General features: G+C 37.4%; 1 protein-coding gene and 1 non-coding gene across 16 annotated transcripts in view; one reads left to right on the plus strand and one right to left on the minus strand.

Moving 5' to 3' along the window:
* Adgrl3 (adhesion G protein-coupled receptor L3) overlaps positions 1-18,172 on the plus strand; it is a 742,119-nt gene that overhangs the window by 206,159 nt on the left and 517,788 nt on the right. The gene's annotated exons all lie outside the window — the stretch shown is intronic.
* Trnar-ccu (transfer RNA arginine (anticodon CCU)) lies at positions 9,816-9,891 on the minus strand. The gene has a single exon. It is a non-coding gene; the product is annotated as a tRNA-Arg (tRNA).

Consider the following 18,172-nt stretch of genomic DNA (forward strand, 5'->3'; position numbering starts at 1 on the left):
TTATTGAAAGACAATATCTGTAATTATTTTCCTTATACTTTTGCAGAACCATTTCAGATTTTTTTCTTATGTAGAACTGAGGTGGTCATTGTGGAAAGATGGATTTTTTTTTTGTCACAAATCATAATGTTATTGAGTTTATTCTCACCCATGCTAATGTTACTTCCATGTTAATGATAACATGGCATGTGATAGAAATTGCTAATCCAAAATAGAGTACAAGATACTATCTTTAAAATAATGAGTATATCTTGACATTGGAGTGTATTCCTATGATTCTAGTACATGAGAGGTGGTCACAGAAGGATTAGGCTTCCAGGCTCAACCTCAGCCCATCATAAATCCTATGTCAGTTTGATCTACATGAAACATTGTCTCAAAAAAAAAATCCTAACTTTTAAGTTAAGTCATACAAACTTTATTTTTATTTTATTTATTTATTTATTTTGAGACAGTGTTTCTCTGTGTAGCTTTGGAGCTTTTCTTGGCACTCATTCTGTAGACCAGTATAGCATTGAACTCACAGGGATCCACTTGCCTCTGCCTCCCAAGTGCTGATATTAAAGATGTACACCACCTTTTATATTCTTACCATTTCTTTTTTATATATTTATTTATTATGTATACAATATACTGTCTGTGTGTATGTCTGCAAGCCATAAGAGGGCACCAGACCTCATTACAGATGGTGTGAGCCACCATGTGGTTGCTGGGAATTGAACTCAGGACCTTTGGAAGAGCAGTCACTGCTCTTAACCGCTAAGCCATCTCTCCAGCCCCCATTAGCCCTCTTTTGTCCATACCTGTGTATTGATGGGCCACCTTCACAGGAAGCAATCATACCTGCCAATGTAACCCTGCTTAAACAAAGAAGAAGAAGGAGAAGGAGGAGGAGGAAGAAGAAGAAGAGGAAGAGGAGGAGGAAGGAGGAGGAGGAGGAGGAGAAGGAGAAGGAGGAGAAGGAGAAGGAGAAGGAGAAGAAAGAAGAAGAAGAAGAAGAAGAAGAAGAAGAAGAAGAAGAAGAAGAAGAAGAAGAAGAAGAAGAAGAAGAAGAAGAAGAAGAAAAGAGCAACAACAAACCATGGCAGGAGTGGTGAGAGACCATGGTGGAACTTAATTCTGTTCTTTGGCTATACTTTCATAGTTTCAGTGTGCTTCTCACTGTGCATTAGGAGCTATAGACAACTGGCAATCTCATCCTTTATCAGAGAGGCCTCTCTTTTATGGGAACTCTGGGGAATGCACACTTGTGGCAGAACAAAGTGTTGAGAATAATGATAGTTTAGTCAGTGCTCAGCCCTAAACAAGACATTTACTCTGACCGCTCTGAGGAATGTTCTTCAGGACGAGAGGGTGTGAAGAAGGTACGAGCTAGACGACAGGGAGAAAGGCCGTGAAATGTCATCTTCTAGACAGTTCACGGCCATGGCAATCGTGAACTCTCAGTAACTGTGGATGCGTGTAACTCGCTCTGAATAGAAATGAATTTTTTTTCTTCTAAGACTAAGATATAGTGATAGCCAAACAGTTCACAAATTCTGCAAATGAACCGTCATTTGTTTACTTTTCGGTGTGTGGTAAAGGAAGAAGAAATGGGTATCTGAGGACTAAATCAGCACATGTAGAAATAGTATTTGGAAAAGTCATTTTTCAGTAGTTGAATGCCACTGAAGTGGTAACATAGTAGGGGTCCATACTGGTGTGGCAATTGTTCATTTTCTGTTTTGAACAGGTTTGGGAAAAAAGTTGCCTTGGCGATGCTGTGTGTGTGTGTGTGTCTGCAGGCTCAAACTCACAAAGATGAGTCTGCCTCTGCCTCCTAAATGCCAGTGCTGGGATTAAAACTGTGTGATACCACTGCCCAGCTTTGGACTCCTAACAGTTTTGAAGCATATTTCTTTATTTAGTGTGTTAAATTATATGTTTGGATGTCTGTGTGCCACAGCTTGTATGTGGAGGTCAGAGGAATACTGCAAAGATGGTTTTTTGCCTCTACCATGTGGGTCTCAGAATCTGAACTCAGATGACCAACCTTTGTGGAATTTGCCTTTACTTGCTGATACATCTCCCTCTCGGGGGGAGAAAAAACCTACACACCAGAATTGCTCTAAATATTCTCCTGAGGACAATGATTTCACTTTATGTTTAAAGCTCATATAAATCCATATTTTCCACATCCCAAACACAACCTCGTTAACAATTTCCAATCAGCTCTGCTTCTCTTTCTTAGTGCTGTGCCTTGGAATGTTTTCCTGCATTTCTAGAGTTATGGATTCCTTTAAATGGCTGTGAATTATCCCACCAGGTACCTCCTCCCCTACATTTAGATGGCACAGTCTCACTCTTCATGCATTTCACACTTTGATTGGCTGTCATAATCAGAACAAGTGACAGCATTACTCTTTGCCACGAGTTCCTGACATTTCAGATGCACTCATGGATAGAGGCCAAACCCATCAGTTAATGAGTCTGGGACTATAAGTACATCTCCATCAAAGTGTCTTCTCTTTTCTATTTTTACAGGGGGATTAAGGGGACTGCTATGCAGGCTTGCTGAAGGTAGCCCCTTAGTATTCCTTTTCATTCAAAAAGGAAAGAGAAAAGAAAATTATCTTTAAAAATAGTGACATCCCACATAAGCATCTGTAGGAGGTCAACATGATCTCTATAGTAACAGCATCAATGCCCTAATGGCAGCTCATCTGTTAGGATCAGTGAAATGTCCAGTTTTCCCCTGTAGTGGGAACACTGAAAGGAATTTCTTTCTTTCATCAATAGCTGCTGAGACCAATAATTGCTGAGAATGGTATACACATATAAGTTCAAGGTATACTCTGTCATGGTAGGAAGCCACAGCCCCAGGAACTTGAAGCAGTCACTTACATTAAATCTAGCATCAGAGGAAAAAATAAATCAGTGAATGCATGCATTACCCTTAATGTTAAATAAAGTGATAATCAACGTTTTAAATTACATTAATATGAACTCTCAATTTTTCACTTTAGGTGACTCAAATGTAAGTATTAAAAAGATCTCATCTTTTCCCACAGTGAGTCTACTTTTCCAAGAAGACACCTATGATATATTAAGTTTGGTAAGGGAGATATTTTTAAAAAGGACAGCTTGAAGAAATAATAGTTCAGAAATCTGAATGGTCTTATCTACACATACATATTGAGAGATAGAAAGCTATTTATTCTCACAAAGGAGCTTTTTACTTTGTTAAGATGGTACAAACAGATGAAAGAAACCCTTGCTATCATGTTTGAGGCTTTGAACTAAATCTCCAGCCCCCACACCAACAAAACAATTAAAGAAAGAAATACTAAAAGAAGCAGTACTTTAAAAGGGATTGAGTTGATTACGTATTGATAGTAGCTGTACTTTTTAAGGAATAATGATTAGTTTTAGGCATTATTCCATTTGAATTTTAATGATGTATTAGATTACTTAAGATGAATTTAAAAAATAAAATCTTCTCTTATTAGCTTGACAGGCCTTTAAAGCTAGGAAGTCATGGTCTTCTGTCCTCTTGTGAGAGACCCTTGTTTTCAGACTTGAGATAGTGGCTGCGATGTATAGATTTTCCAAATATTGTGTGCATAAACGTCCTTTGCCATTTCATTTAACAAAATGTCATATGTTCTTCCATACTGAGGAATGGAAATGCAATTTCTCCTTGAGGTGCGAGCTGAACTGCTGCCAAGAGAACTGGAGTTTTATTAATAAGGGGGAAATAGAGAATGGATTTGGACAGTCACCTGACTGCTGTGTCCATCCCCTGATAATCTGAAATTGAGCATATTTTAATGACATTGAGAGTGTTGTAAACTCTGAACAACTTATGCGCTTTTGTCTTCAAAGTGTTAACAATTGCGTTGTGGATTATTCTTACAAATTTAAACATAGTCTTTTATTTTGTCTTCTGGCTGTAAGTGCATGTACATGTGTGCGCGCGCACATACACACAAACACACACACAGAGGTCTTATCTATACATACATATTGAGAGATAGAAAGCGATTCATTCTCACAAAGGAGCTTTTTAATTTGTTAAGGTGGTACAAACTGATCAATTCTGCAACAGAAAATACCACTGTTTATTAAAGAGTAGTTGAATAGAAAAACAACATCCTGGTGAAACAATGAAGCCCAATCATTGTTTTGCTCATTTTCTTCAGCTGTGTTAATGGGATTCAAGTGGTTGAATTCTTAATGCTGTTATCTGAGAATGAGGCGAAAGACTCATTTGCATGAATGTGTAACACAAAGAAGGACTTGTCGAATGTATAGGAAAAAATAGTCAAATTTCCAGATGTTTATGCTTCAGACACTGTAGAAACTTTATGCCGCAAGTTTTAGGGATTGTTTATTTAGAATGTACTATGGCTTCAATGGCATTATATTAGTCTTGTTCTCAACGTTGTAGCTTTTAAAGCAATTAGTTACAGAATGAACGTAAGAAAATTTTATGCAGCATGTATTCAGTAGGGTGTTTTTTAGACATCAGGACTTTGCTTTGTGTGCCCAGAGCTTAAAATATGCACATATATTTTTAAATACCTTAGATATGATTGTGTATTACTCTAATGTAAACTGTGTGTGTGTGTGCGTGTGTGTGTGTGTGTGTGTGTGTAGTATACACATATGAATGTCTGTGTGCGATCACAGTGGTCGCACTTACAGCAGGAGAGCTGGACTTCTGTTTTCTTCCTCTATTGCTCTCCACTTTCCTACTCTAAGACTGTTTCTCACTGACTCGGTTCATTGCTTTGGCTAGGCTGTCAGGCCAACCAACTGGCAAGATATGTCTGATTCTGCTACCTAATGCTGGAGTTATAGGCAGCTAAGTCATGTCGAGTTTTTAAAGTAGGTTCTGAGGATTCAGACTCACTTTCTCATGTGTGCGTAGCTGCCACTCTTAGCAAAATCTTTCTTCTCTGTTGTCTATCTTGCATATATTTGCATGCCAAATGAGTAACCCCTTCCTACTTATTTAGGTGTGTTATTGGAAGGTCTATATTTAAACTTTAGCTCTGTTTCACAATGATTACAGAACCCATGGTAAAATACTTGTCTGTTATCAGTTTTATAAAACTGGCAAATGGTATCTTGCAAACAAATTCACACAGTTTCTTCACAGATCAAATGAGATGTATGTGAATAACAAGAGGCCTAAGCATAGTATCAGCCGCAAAACTAAAGTGTCTTACTGTGATGTTTAAAATAACTTCTTGGGGCTGGAGCGATGGCTCAGGGGTTAAGAGCACTGCCTTCTCTTCCACAGGACACTATTTAATTCCCACTACCCACATGGCAGTTCACAACTGTCTCTAATTCCAGTTCCAGGGGATCTGATACCCTCATACAGACATACATGCAGGCAAAACCCCAGTGTACAGTAAATAAATAAATAAATAAATAAATAAATAAATAAATAAATAAAAAAGTACTTCTTGTTCCTAACTAAACTGTTTATTTTTCTAACATTTACCCTAGGGAAATAAATGAAACTGTTTCTTAATTCTGTATTTCTAAATAAGTCATGATCCCAATATGAATAATATATTCAATAAAAAATGACTTACGTTTTCAAATAACTAATATTTAGAAGTCAAATGGTAACTAGTTCTTTAAGTATGTTAAGTTCTTATAAGTCAAACAGCCTGATAGTACAGCTCTTTTGTATCTATAAAACTAGATCTAACATTCAGACAACTCACGAGCATTTATAAGTGAACATTGAGTTTCCTTATTGATCATAACTTAGTCCCTCCTACATTTATTTATTTATTGATTGATTTATTGATTACTCTTTAAAATACTTATTCAACTTTTGGGCTTCAAACTAAATCGTAAAACTTTATAAACTTTTTTCTAATATTTTTGTTTCATGTCATTGTTAATACTCAGGATTTGCTAAAGCAACTCTATTTAGTCAAAGGCACTAACAAAACAGTCACTGCTTTATTTCTCCTTTTGTCCAGGACTGAAAGGGACAGCAGCACCTGTGCTGTTAGTGAATAGTGTTGAAATCCTAACTGTAGAGTCCATGAATTCAAATGGGTCTTTAATGTTTTTAATGTAGAGAATTAATTTTGGTATATCTAGATTTTAACCAACTAGAATGTCTTTGTTAAAACAATTAACTATTTGGCTATTCCTATGTGTCCATTAAAATTATTCTTAGTATGTTTGTTTATCCATGATTATGGCAAACTTACTGACTTTATGTTTGTAATATGTAGTAGTATTTTATAACAAACATTACCACTTTTAAACATTCACGCTCTTATGGAAAAATGGCAGTATCATAATGCATCTTGTTTCATACATGGTTATATTATTTTTTAATTCAGTTTCCAAGATAATTTTTAAAAGATTTATTTATTTATATAATGTACACAGTGTGCTGCTTGCATGTACAACAGAAGAGGACACCAATATTATTATAGATGGTTGTGAGCCACCATGTGGTTACTGGGATTTGAACGCAGGCCCTCTGGAAGAAAAACCAGTGATCTTAACCTCTGAGCCATCTCTCCAGTCTTCCAAGATATTTTCTAAATATAGTTAATAAAAATTAACTTTTTCCAAAATATTGTTCTGTAAGCATTCAGATAAGCCTATGACTCTAATAAAGCCTTTTCAGAAATGTACAGTTAATGTAACATACATTTTTAAAGCTATACCTAACTTATAAATTGTTGTGCTGGTTTGAGAAATAAAAGATTTTAAGCGTATGAGAGAAAAAAAGCAATTTTCACAATCAGATTTTGATAAGCATAAGGGATGATGAAAAATAATTCCCATTCTTATATTTATTCAGAAGTCAAGTTGACATATATTCTTTGTATTTTGTCAATTTTGATATCAATTTTTGGAGAACAAAAGCATGCCTGAGATTTTCAGTTGTGAAGTGGGTCTTCTTTTGAGGTTAAAATTCTACAGATGTCAAATTCATAGTTGCATTTAGCTGGTTTATATGATATTTTTACTGCAGGAAGAGATTTCCAAGGTGAAGGATATATAGGATTGTGATTCAACTCCATGAATTTATAATTAGAAAATTTCTCAAATTAACCATTTGAGGAAATTAAAAACAGTATTCATATATCAGTGAATGGAAGATTCAGTTAGAGTTAGTACTCAGGGAATAGCATACACGAAACAAGGATCTGTGAGCTTTTAAACATCATAAGAGTTTGCATTCATTGTGGGTAGGAATAGCAAATGGGATTTGGACTTTTGGTTGTGTGTGGAGATTACTGGATGCTACAGCAGTGGACTGAGAAATCATGACATCATCAGTGGCATCGTTCTAGACTGAAAAGTACAGCAAGACCAAGCAGCGTGAGAGAGCAGTGACAGCACAAGCTGACCAGGTGGAGGCCAGTTCAAGTCCTGCCACTGTTGGAATAGGTTGAACTCACAGGGAGACTGAGAGTTGCAATCTGTAGGCAGAAGACACGACTATAAAGTTCTCAGCCTGTGAGATCTCTGAAAGTCCAGGCTGTGTTGTACACATGTAATCGTGCACACATTTTTTGGGGATTCAAATTTCAGATTAGTTTGTGTAGGGTAAATGTTGGTGTGTGAGAATTTATTTACTTGTATGTTTTTTTTTAAATAAGAAAGTTATTAACATTAAAACATCAAACACTATGGGGCTGGAGAGATGGCTCAGCGGTTAAGAGCATTGCCTGTTCTTCCAAAGGTCCTGAGTTCAATTCCCAGCAACCACATGGTGGCTCACAACCATCTGTAATGAGGTCTCGTGCCCTCTTCTGGCCTTCAGGGATACATGCAGACAGACTATTGTTTACATAATAAATATTTTCAAAAAAAAAAAAAAAACATCAAACACTAGGAGAACAGTTGAGTGTAGTGTTTAAATGGTTGCCATCAGCTGTGGAAGAAATATGTAATAGGAACATATGGAAGCACTGGACTTCAGTGAACACCTCTGTTAAGATGGAGAAGATGGGGAGCTAGAAAAGCAGCATAACACTTCCTAAGAAAGAAGATGATCTGAAAGTTAAGGATGATGCCACCATAGATGATACAGAAGAAAATTTCATGAAAACCAATCTCCAGTTTTAGATATTACATATTTTATATCAGAAAGCTCTAGTGTCAGAAAAATGCTTCATGTTCAAATATTTAGAGGCAGTATGCAGTATATTTTTATAAAGGGTGGGAGTAAACTTGGGAGCATGCTGTCTTCGTTTCTTAACAGCTATACAACTTGGCACAGTTTGTTATGCCTTGTCGCTCCAGTTTCTTCATCTATATAACTGGAAGGGTATTAATGTCTACCTGAGTATGATGTTAGAGTCAAGTGAATTAATACTTGTAAAATATTGGCAGTACCTTTGACATCAGTTCCATCTGTCTATGACTATCTATTTGTCTATATCTGTCTAACTGTCTGTCATCATTTTTTTATCATCTCCCTGTCTCTGTCTCTGTCTCTCTATTTCTCTCTCTCTATTTCTCTCTCTCTCTCTCTCTCACACACACACACACACAAACACACACACACAACACACACACACACACACGGAGAAGGGGCAGGGTGAGATTAAGTCCACATGACTCTGGTGTAATGAAAGTTCTCTTTTTTCAGTGAAATAATCTATTTGAATTATAACTAAGTGTTATATATAAGTATTATATATAAGTATATTTGAATTATATTCTAAGTATTGGTAGTTGTAGCTAGTTTTAGTTCTGGGTTTCACTTGATCCCCAAGCATCTATTTCATTTTCCCTCCAAAAGACAGAGTCAGTGTTTGTTTACCATTTCATTAGTCCACAGGTCACACTCAGTGTTTTCAGGTAACAGAAACCAGAGCAGATAAGGACATTAAAGACGTTGATAGATGAGGCTTGAGATTTGTTAGAGTTATTCCAACATATTTTGTGTTATTTATGGCTATTATAAAGGATGATGTTTCTCTGATTTCTTTCTCAGACCATTTATCATCTGTATGAAGGAGGGCTACTGATTTTTTTGAGTTAATCTTGTATTATGCTATATTACTAAACGTGTTTATGAGTTGTAGAAGTTCCCTGGTAGCAGGCGGTGGTGGTGCAAACCTTTAATCCCAGCACTTGGGAGACAGAGGCAGGCCGGAACTCTGTGAGTTCGAGGCCAACCTAGTGTACAAGAGCTAGCTCCAGGACACGCTCCAAAGCTACAAGAGAAACTCTGTCTCAAAAAAAGAAAAAAAAAAAAAAGAAGAAGAAGAAGAAGAAGAAGAAGAAGAAGAAGAAGAAGAAGAAGAAGAAGTTCCCTGGTAGAATTTTTGGGTTTACTATCATATTATCAGCAAATTTTGAGAGTGTGAGTTCTTCCCCCCTCTAATTTGTATCCCCTTGATCTCCTTTCATTGTCTTCTTTCTCTAGCTAGAACTTCAAGTACTATATTTAATAGATATGGAGAGAGTAGAGAGTGGACAATGTTGTCTTATACCTGATGTCAGTGGGCTCGCTTTGAGTTTCTCTCCATTTAGTTTGACGTTGGCTGTTTGTTGCGGGAGGTCCTTCCGCTCCTCCAGCCAATAGCTGCTGAGATACCAGCCCATTGGGGCGTGGTCTCTCTCCCTTTAAAAAAGCGGCCACTTCCCTCCTCGCTCTCTCTTACTTCCTGCTCCACTTCTGGCAACTATACTCCCTTCTTGATTTTGCAGAGGGCTGTTGTCTGGGATGGTGATCTGTAAGTTTTTCCCCTTTAAATAAATAACCATTCTATTAATCATAATTCCAAACTAGCATGGAATTGTTTGTGATTTACGCCTTCGCCTTCATCTGGCCCCCAACGTGGGGCTCGAACCCACGACCCTGAGATTAGGAGTCTCATGCTCTACCGACTGAGCTAGCCAGGCAGCTGGGAGCTGGGTGGCAGGAAGTGGCCCGCAGCTCCCACAACAGAATCTCATTCTGAGATTCCTGGAGGCAGGATCACCATTTTCGGATTGAGGTTAAGACAGTGTCCTAGGCCCAGCAGCCTCCTGTGATCACGTCGTCTGAAATCCTTGCTGAGTCCTGCTTTTGAGAGTCCTGAGTCATGACCTGGTTAACATCACACAGATTTCTGATTGTTTTATTCTTGTAGCTCCAAGCTGTCAGTCTGATGAGCTAGTCTCAGATTTACATACCCTATAGGATGTGGTTTTTTTTCTCTTTGCCAAAGGCTGTGATTGTACAAGTTCACATGTTGTTCCTCAGCCGAGTGTTTTCTCATTCAAGTTTTGAGAGCTCTTGACTGTGCCCCTGTCCATTGCAGAGGAGGATGCTTGGGTAATGTGTATGCTTCTGAAAATGAAGACACCTTGCCTGAGCATCGGCCCAGGCAGGAGGGAGAAGCACAGTGCAGCCTCCTGAGCTTGGTTCTTCGGGGACCCAAGTGATGGAGGAAGGTCATTGGTTAAATAATAAAGAAACTGCTTGGCCCTTATAGGTTAGAACATAGGTGGGTGGAGTAAACAGAACAGAATGCTGGGAGGAAGAGGAAGTGAGTTTAGATGCCATGCAGCTGCTCCCAAGGCAGATGCGATGAAGCTCCGGCCCAGGATGGACATAGGCTAGAATCTTCCCAGTAAGCGCACCTCGGTGCTTCACACATTAATAGAAATGGCCCAGGCAGTGTTTAAAAGAATACAGTTTGTGTGTTGTTATTTTGGGGCATGAGCTAGCCAGGCAGCCAGAAGTGTGGAGACTTGAAGTCAATCTGAGGTGTCTAAAGGGAAAATATAAAGAACTGTAGCAAGAAAAGCCACTGCGTGATGATTTATGTTAAACTTCTTGGCTCCACACACAAGGCACAGGCCGCAAGGCACAGGCTGCGGCCGATCTGGTGGCAGGCAGCTGAGAGGGGGAAGGAGGGGTCCTAAAACCAAACGTTGGGCGCCAGATAAAGGCGAAGGCGTAAGTCACAAACAATCCCATGCTATTTTGAAATTATGATTAATATAATGGTTATTTATTTAAAGGGGAAAAAACTTACAGATCACCATCCCAGACAACAGCCCTCTGCACAATCAGGAAGGGAGTCTAGTCGCCGGAAGCGGAGCAGGAAGAAAGAGAGAGCGAGGAAGGAAGTGGCCACTTTTTTAAAGGGAGAGAGACCACGCCCCCAATGGGCTGGTATCTCAGCAGCTATTGGCTGGAGGAGTGGAAAGACCTCCCACAACAGCTGTTGGCTTGCTGTATATTGCCTTTATTATGTTTAGGTATTTTCCTTGTATCCCTGCTATCTCCAAGACCTTTATCATGAAGGGATGTTGTATTTTGTCTAAGCATTTTTCAGCATCTAATGAGATGATATGTTTTTTTTCTTTTTCAGTTTGTTTATATGGTGTATTTCATTGACAGATTTTTGTATGTTGAACGATCCCTGCATCTCTGGGGTGAAGCCTGCTTAGTCATCATGGATGATTTTTCTGATGTGTTCTTGAATTCGGTTTGCCAGTGTTTTATTGAGTATTTTTCCATCAATTTTCTTGAATGAGATTGGTCTGTAATTCTCTTTCTTAGTAATGTCTTTGTGTGGTGGTTTGGGTATCACGGTAATTGTAGCCTCATTAAAATTAAAAGGAGTTTAGCGATGTTCCTTCTGTTTCTACTGTGTGGAACAATTTGAGGAGTATTGGTATTAGTTCTTCTTTGAAAATCTGGTAGAATTCTACACTAAAACCATCTGGTCCATTTGTGGTTGGGTGACTTTTTATGGCTGTTTCTATTTCTTTAGTAGTTATAGGTCTATTGAATTTGCTTATGTGGTCTTGACTTAATTTTGGTAAGTAATATTTATCCAGAAAGTTTTCCATTTCCTTTAGATTTTCCAATTTTGTAGAGTACAGGTTTTCTGATGGCTTTCTGGATTTCCTCTGTGTCTGTTGAGCTATGTTTTTTGTGAAAGAAACTATTTACCTTGTTCCCTGTTACGTTATGAGATAAACATTCACTCCCGCATCTAAAGGAGCACAACCCTTGCTATAGTTCTATGGCAATGTGCTGCACTTCTGGAAATGAAAGGAGGGGAGCAAAGTGAGCAGAAGGGCTAAAGGGGAGGAGAGAATCAACCCCATGTGATGGGAAAGAGGCACTTTGAACTGTCATTGATGACAGATTGATACATATGTTTAAATATCTTTCTGTATTCATAGGCACTGTGTATACTAATTTTAAAAAGATAGAATTTAATTGTATTTTAGCCCTGAGGCTACTGCTTTGAGTTTGTGAAATGGTGATTCCTGGAGTTTGATCTACTTTCTCTCTTTCTCATAGGATAGGAAAAGAACTCTAGATTTTTATGCATCTATTGGGAAAAAGCCAGTAAATAGTTAATTTTCTTTCTATCCAGCAAGCAGTGTGATTTTCAAATTTAGGATTTCATCTTGTTTGAGTATTGGATATTCAGAGACTGTGTTTATTAAAAATTGCAGTTCAGAAATATGGATGGGAAATAGTCATTTTAATTGGGAAGATACACTTGGAAATGAAGTAAATTTTTAAGGTAATATCTTTGGTGAGTGTTTTACTGATAGCCTAAATTTATTTACCATATAGATGCCATAATAAAATGGGCATTTATGGGGTAGTTTTTAATTAAAAATAATGGCTTATAGAGTTGAAGGGATGAATCATTTTATCCATATCTTGGCCTAAGTGGCTCTAATGAAAGATGATACTTTGGGCAGCTTCGCACCTTTCTAACCAAATATTTTCTCTTCTGCAACATAGCAAGATTTGTCCTGGATTTCAGTTAATATTCAAAACCTCTGCACCAGCCGTGAGATACAAAGATAATAACAGTAACCTGTGCTCTGGAAACAAACCAGTCATCTTGCCTTTCATCATAACTGAAGCACTTTATAAATTAATGGAAAAATATCTGCTATGGCTACATATTTCTAAATGTAAATGGGCTTGGAAGGGAATCAGCCAGCCTTGTCAAATTTATGGGCGTGAGTGCAGCAGCCTAGATGATGAGATGGTTCTGCAGGCATGACGGATATGTCATTCAGAAGGGCACACTGATTCCAGTTAGTTCTCTTCTGTTTGTTTGCATTTCATTATGTCCTAAAAGGATTGGTATGGAGAATAAAATATACATGAACTAGCAGTTCTGATTTATAAAAGTGTATCAATGACATTTCAATTTAGAGTACAACCTTTGAAGGAAAAATAAGACGACAGTGTACATGCTACTTGCTTTAATAGTATTGGCTTCAAATGAAAATTTATTTGTATTTCTCATTTCTTCTTTTAGCCAAGATATTTTATTCCTGCTGAAATATACATTTAGATATTGCTTGTACTTAAAACCCATAATCAATAAAACTGAGATAAAAACACAAAAAGTTTGATAAAGTATAATGTACCTAATTTCTTCCGTGCCTCATCTCTTATAAATGTAATGTTCCATTTTGATTCTTAGCTAATAGAAAGTTAAGAAATTGACTCCCCCACTAATTAGCTATTTGGAGCCTTTTTTTAAAAAAAACTTATCGTGTATCTGATCTCTTCTTATTAGACTATATTCTTATTTCTTTTCAGTATGTAATATAGCAGAATCTAGTGAAGGCATGATATCAGGAAAGCCTCGGGTGACTATTAAAAGGGTCATCATCCCTAAGTGGTAGACAGCTAGTCAGGGTCTTAAGTTCAGATAGGCATTGATTAGTGACACTCATTCTCACATGTTTCTTGACCTTTTCCCAAAAGTGGGAGCTATAGTTATAGAATGTAGATACATATATATAGATACATAGTTGCTCCCTTGCTTCTCAGTTAATTGTCTTTGTAATTCTTGCCATCTTCACTTGAAGTCAAAGAAGAGTCAGGTTGGAGATTACAATGTCCATGTACAGATTTGGACATAAGAGTTGAAGCAGCCTGTCCCAGGAGCAACCCAAGGTAACCTGCCTTGACCATGAAATATGATCCTTAAGGTGCTTAAACAATCCCTCCATAAAACAAGACCAGTGGCTGTGAGGGCCATCTGGAAGAGGCAGCTGTCATCCTGCGACTGCCCTCATTGTACAGCAGATACCGTTCTGTATCAGGGGAAGCTGTTGTCTTTCTCAGGCTGAACCTGCCACAGGAGATGACTTCCTGAGATAGAAGACAGCCTCCTTTGAGATGACTCTGTCTCTGGTAATTAAAGCCGTTTGCTACCATCCCCAAAGGATGTCCTGAGACTGGCCCATTCTAAAACTGTTCTCTTGATCGTATTTAGTCACTTACGTATGAAAATGGTACAAGGAGAAAACAAAACTGAATGTCAATGGAATCACTTGGAAGATACCAAATTTCGTCTGTGGAGCAGCACTATCTGCATTGATTTGGATAGAATGAAAGTGTGTTTGCAAAGGCAGCTGAACAATTAAATCCCTTCAGAAAGGATTTTGTGTTGGTAATAGCTCATGATCTGTTTGCCTAATACAGTCCTTTAATACATTTCACCAATAACGTAAGCTGACAGAGGACACGTAGTGACAGTAAAAGGGCTGTCTTTGTAAGTGACCTTGGATGAATTCATGAATCTACCACTGTTTTAGTTTCTCTTGAATGAAATGGGATAGGAAAGGGGATAAGGGCAGAACTTTCACAGCTTTGACATGATGGTTGGCTGGACATAGCTTCTATTCACAAGTTTTCTAACACAGAAAAAACATTCTACTATTTTCATTAATAATAAATTAATGAAAGACCCGTCGAATTTCTGTTAGCATTTGCAGAACTGCTTGCTTTGTTCCATATGTGTACACCAACTGACATTTTCTTAACTAGTGTGAAACCAATTACCTGAAGCTGACTTCGTTCTTGATATTATTGTAATTATATTGTCATTTTATGATTCTGTGAATGTCATAAAATTTTGTTGCTAATAATTATAAGACAAAAGCATTGGAATTTTAAGTCAAATTATTATGTTAGTATGATTGTGATTATCCTCCTGTGAGATACCTCTTCCACGCTCATCAGCTTTTAGCCCAATCATTCTATATCCACTATGCATCAGAATTCTAAGAAAAGGCAGACTTGTAAATAACTTCCTTTCCTCCCACCAGACCTCTGTCCCACCTTCCTCCCTTTCAGCCTCCACTCCTTCCTCTAGGCCTTCATGCCTTTTATTTTGCTTTATTGTGCAAAGAAATTGACTCCAGAACCTCACATATGCTAAATACAAACTCTCCAATTAAACTGCAACCCAGCCCAGACTTGAACTTCTTAAATCAATAAAGCATTCAAATTAATAAAAACTAAGTTACTTTTTTCTCTTGATCTTGAATCAATGTACCAAGCTCCTCATTATATTAGTTTTCTTGTTTGAGTCACAGCATGAAGATGGCTTTTCTTCTTCTAAACCACCTCTCACTACATTAAGCTTTAATATTTGTATTGCTAAATCGGATAGATTTCTCAAGCTTTTTAAGGAAATATGTTGGCTTTCTTTTCATTTGTATGAACTATCTTTATTTTTCTTTCTTTCCTTGATCCTTGAGTGTTGAAATTCTGCATGGCTTGTCCTTTTAGTTTGAGGCTTGTATTATAATTGACCTCTAGTTGGGACTGGTGGCATATGTCTTTAAATGTAGCACTTGTGAGGCAGAGACAGGGTGCATCTCTGTGAGTTCAAGGCCAGTCTGGTCTTCAAAGTGAGTTCTACTGCAGGCAGCCTTGTTACATAGAAAAACCAAGCCCACCCCCCCCCCCCCCGCCACACACACACATTTGCACAAATAGACCTCTGTTGCTCTTTATGGTAAGGACCAATTCTGTGTTACAGACCCTAAATTTACGTATAGTTATTTCATGGGCTCTCCAGACTCATAAATCTGCTTGCTAGCTCAATCTGATAGCTTATAGAAACCCTTCAGTATTTTTAAAATATTGAATTCCTGCCTGCCCCTCTTAGTGTTCTTTTTTTCTTCTTCACATCTGTAAATTCTGCTTCCTTCCCGTCAGACTTTAGAAATGATTTTCAGTTGTTCACATCAATTGCTCGTTAACAGTCCTCCTTCAGCTTCTGATAATTGTATTCTCTAACTTGCTCCAAATGACTCCACTTTTCCTAAATTTCTTCCTCTTATTTAATGCCAGCCATTTGATTTTCTGGTTCTGTTTTCTTATCCAGAATGTAAACCTGTTCTGGGCAAGAATTTGAACTGTGTTATTGCTGTTCTTCGGGTTCATAGATTAATGCTTAACTCATATTAGGTAATAGAAGATATTCATTGAGTGAATCGATTGATTAGAGACCCCTGGAGATAAGCTTTCCTAATCATTGGGCTCTTGTCCTCTGGTAGTGAAGTTTGCAATGGTCTCAGGGGGAAGTCTCCAAACTCTATGTTCATTGACCTGATTTCATCTTACATAAATTCAAATAACCTTTCCATTAAAATTTTCTAGTGTTATATTTTGACACAGTGGTTCTTGTATAGATGGAAGTCATATTGCAGATTTCATGTGTGCTTTCAAACCTATGATATGATATTTGTATGATAGTATGATATTTGAATATGAAATTTTATGTGTGAAAATTATGAATGTGAAATTATTGTTTTTAGTTTTTATTTTGTAGTCAGAATAGACAGTAGATGCATAGCAAATGGCTTTCATTGTCATTTTTATTAATGACAATTTTGCTAGTTCTTTCAGAGTTTTATGATATGTTTTGATAATATTTGTTCCCACTCTCATCTCTTCCCAGATCTACTCCCCACGAACTATCAATCTAACTTTGTGATTTTTTTTTAATCCTTCAAGACCTATTTCTATTCCTCAAATATCCTTGGATAAATATTCTTCCACTGGAGAATGGTTAACATACGGGAGGTGGGGGAGAGTACACTTTCTGAAGAATTTGTCTTTCCCTTTCCCAGCAGCTGAGTTACCAATAGCTTGACAGTTACTGTTGGGATTGTGAGCCCAGTTCTATTCTAAGGCTGAGATTTGGTCTGACTTGGGCTTGCATGAGTATTACACATGTTATCTGTACAGCTGTGAGTTCATATGTGCATCTGCCCTGCTATGTCTACAAAATACTCAGTAGTCACCTACTGCCTTTGGCTCTTGTGTTCTTTCTTCCCCTTTCCCTGCAGTGATGTCTGAGGTTTTGGAGGGGTAGTGTGGTGGAGGAGACGTTTTCCATTTAGGGATGAATATTCTGCAGTCTCTTGCTCTCTACACCTTGGCCAGTGGTGGGTCACTGTGTTAATCGCTGTCTCCTGCAAACAGAGCCTTCTCAGATGAAGGTTGAAAGATGCATTGATCTATGGCTGTAATGATAAGCCATCGGGGCCTGGTTTGAAACTCTGTGCATTTAATAGCACATCATCAGTGGCTTCCTCTATTATTATCAGTGCATGCCTAATGCGCACCATGAATCATTCTAACTATTTAAAAACTCTCCTCAGTTTTGAGAGTTAATAACTTTGAGTCATGCAGAAAGAAATCTTTTAGCAACCATATTTAGTAGATTTTTTTTAGCTTTTTATTCATTGAATAATTTCAAAAATAACCAAAGTTCTCCAGAAATGCTATTTATTTTTTGCCGTTCTTGTTTGTTTTCTATTAGAGCTAATTTTAAAACATGCTCTAATAACTAGCAACTAGTAAAACATATAACAATTAAGGTTCATGAAATTGAAAAATTCAGTGTCACCACTTTTATTTTGTAGCAGAATGGACTTTGTGCATATTTTTAATTTACATTTATAAAACAAAACTGATCCGTTGCCAGCATGGTTACCAAAATGTAAAAATATCACTCAAGTTCTGCAAGAGGAAGATTTCAGAGACTGATTTGCAGAATATGAAATTTATAATTCCATCTTTGGAAGATAATATTGCAGTGAAATTAGAGTGGCGCACATTTTAGACTGCTGGAACAATCCTGCTCTGCTGGGTCTGTAGAAACCACCTTATTAATAACATATATTGTCATATAAAATGATGATATTTTTGTTAGCTTTCATGTGATACAGCCATTCAAATTCATTATCTTTTATGCAAATAAAACTGTTACTTTGTGGGGGAAAATAACTCCTAAAACTAACAATGATTCTTTGTCACTATCATTCACTTTACTATTTCACGTGACAAGAATTTATCTTTTTCCAAAGGAGTTCATGATCGTGACTATTAAAAAAAAAT

This window comes from Chionomys nivalis, chromosome 6 (assembly GCF_950005125.1).
Source record: "Chionomys nivalis chromosome 6, mChiNiv1.1, whole genome shotgun sequence".
Lineage (NCBI taxonomy): Eukaryota > Metazoa > Chordata > Mammalia > Rodentia > Cricetidae > Chionomys > Chionomys nivalis.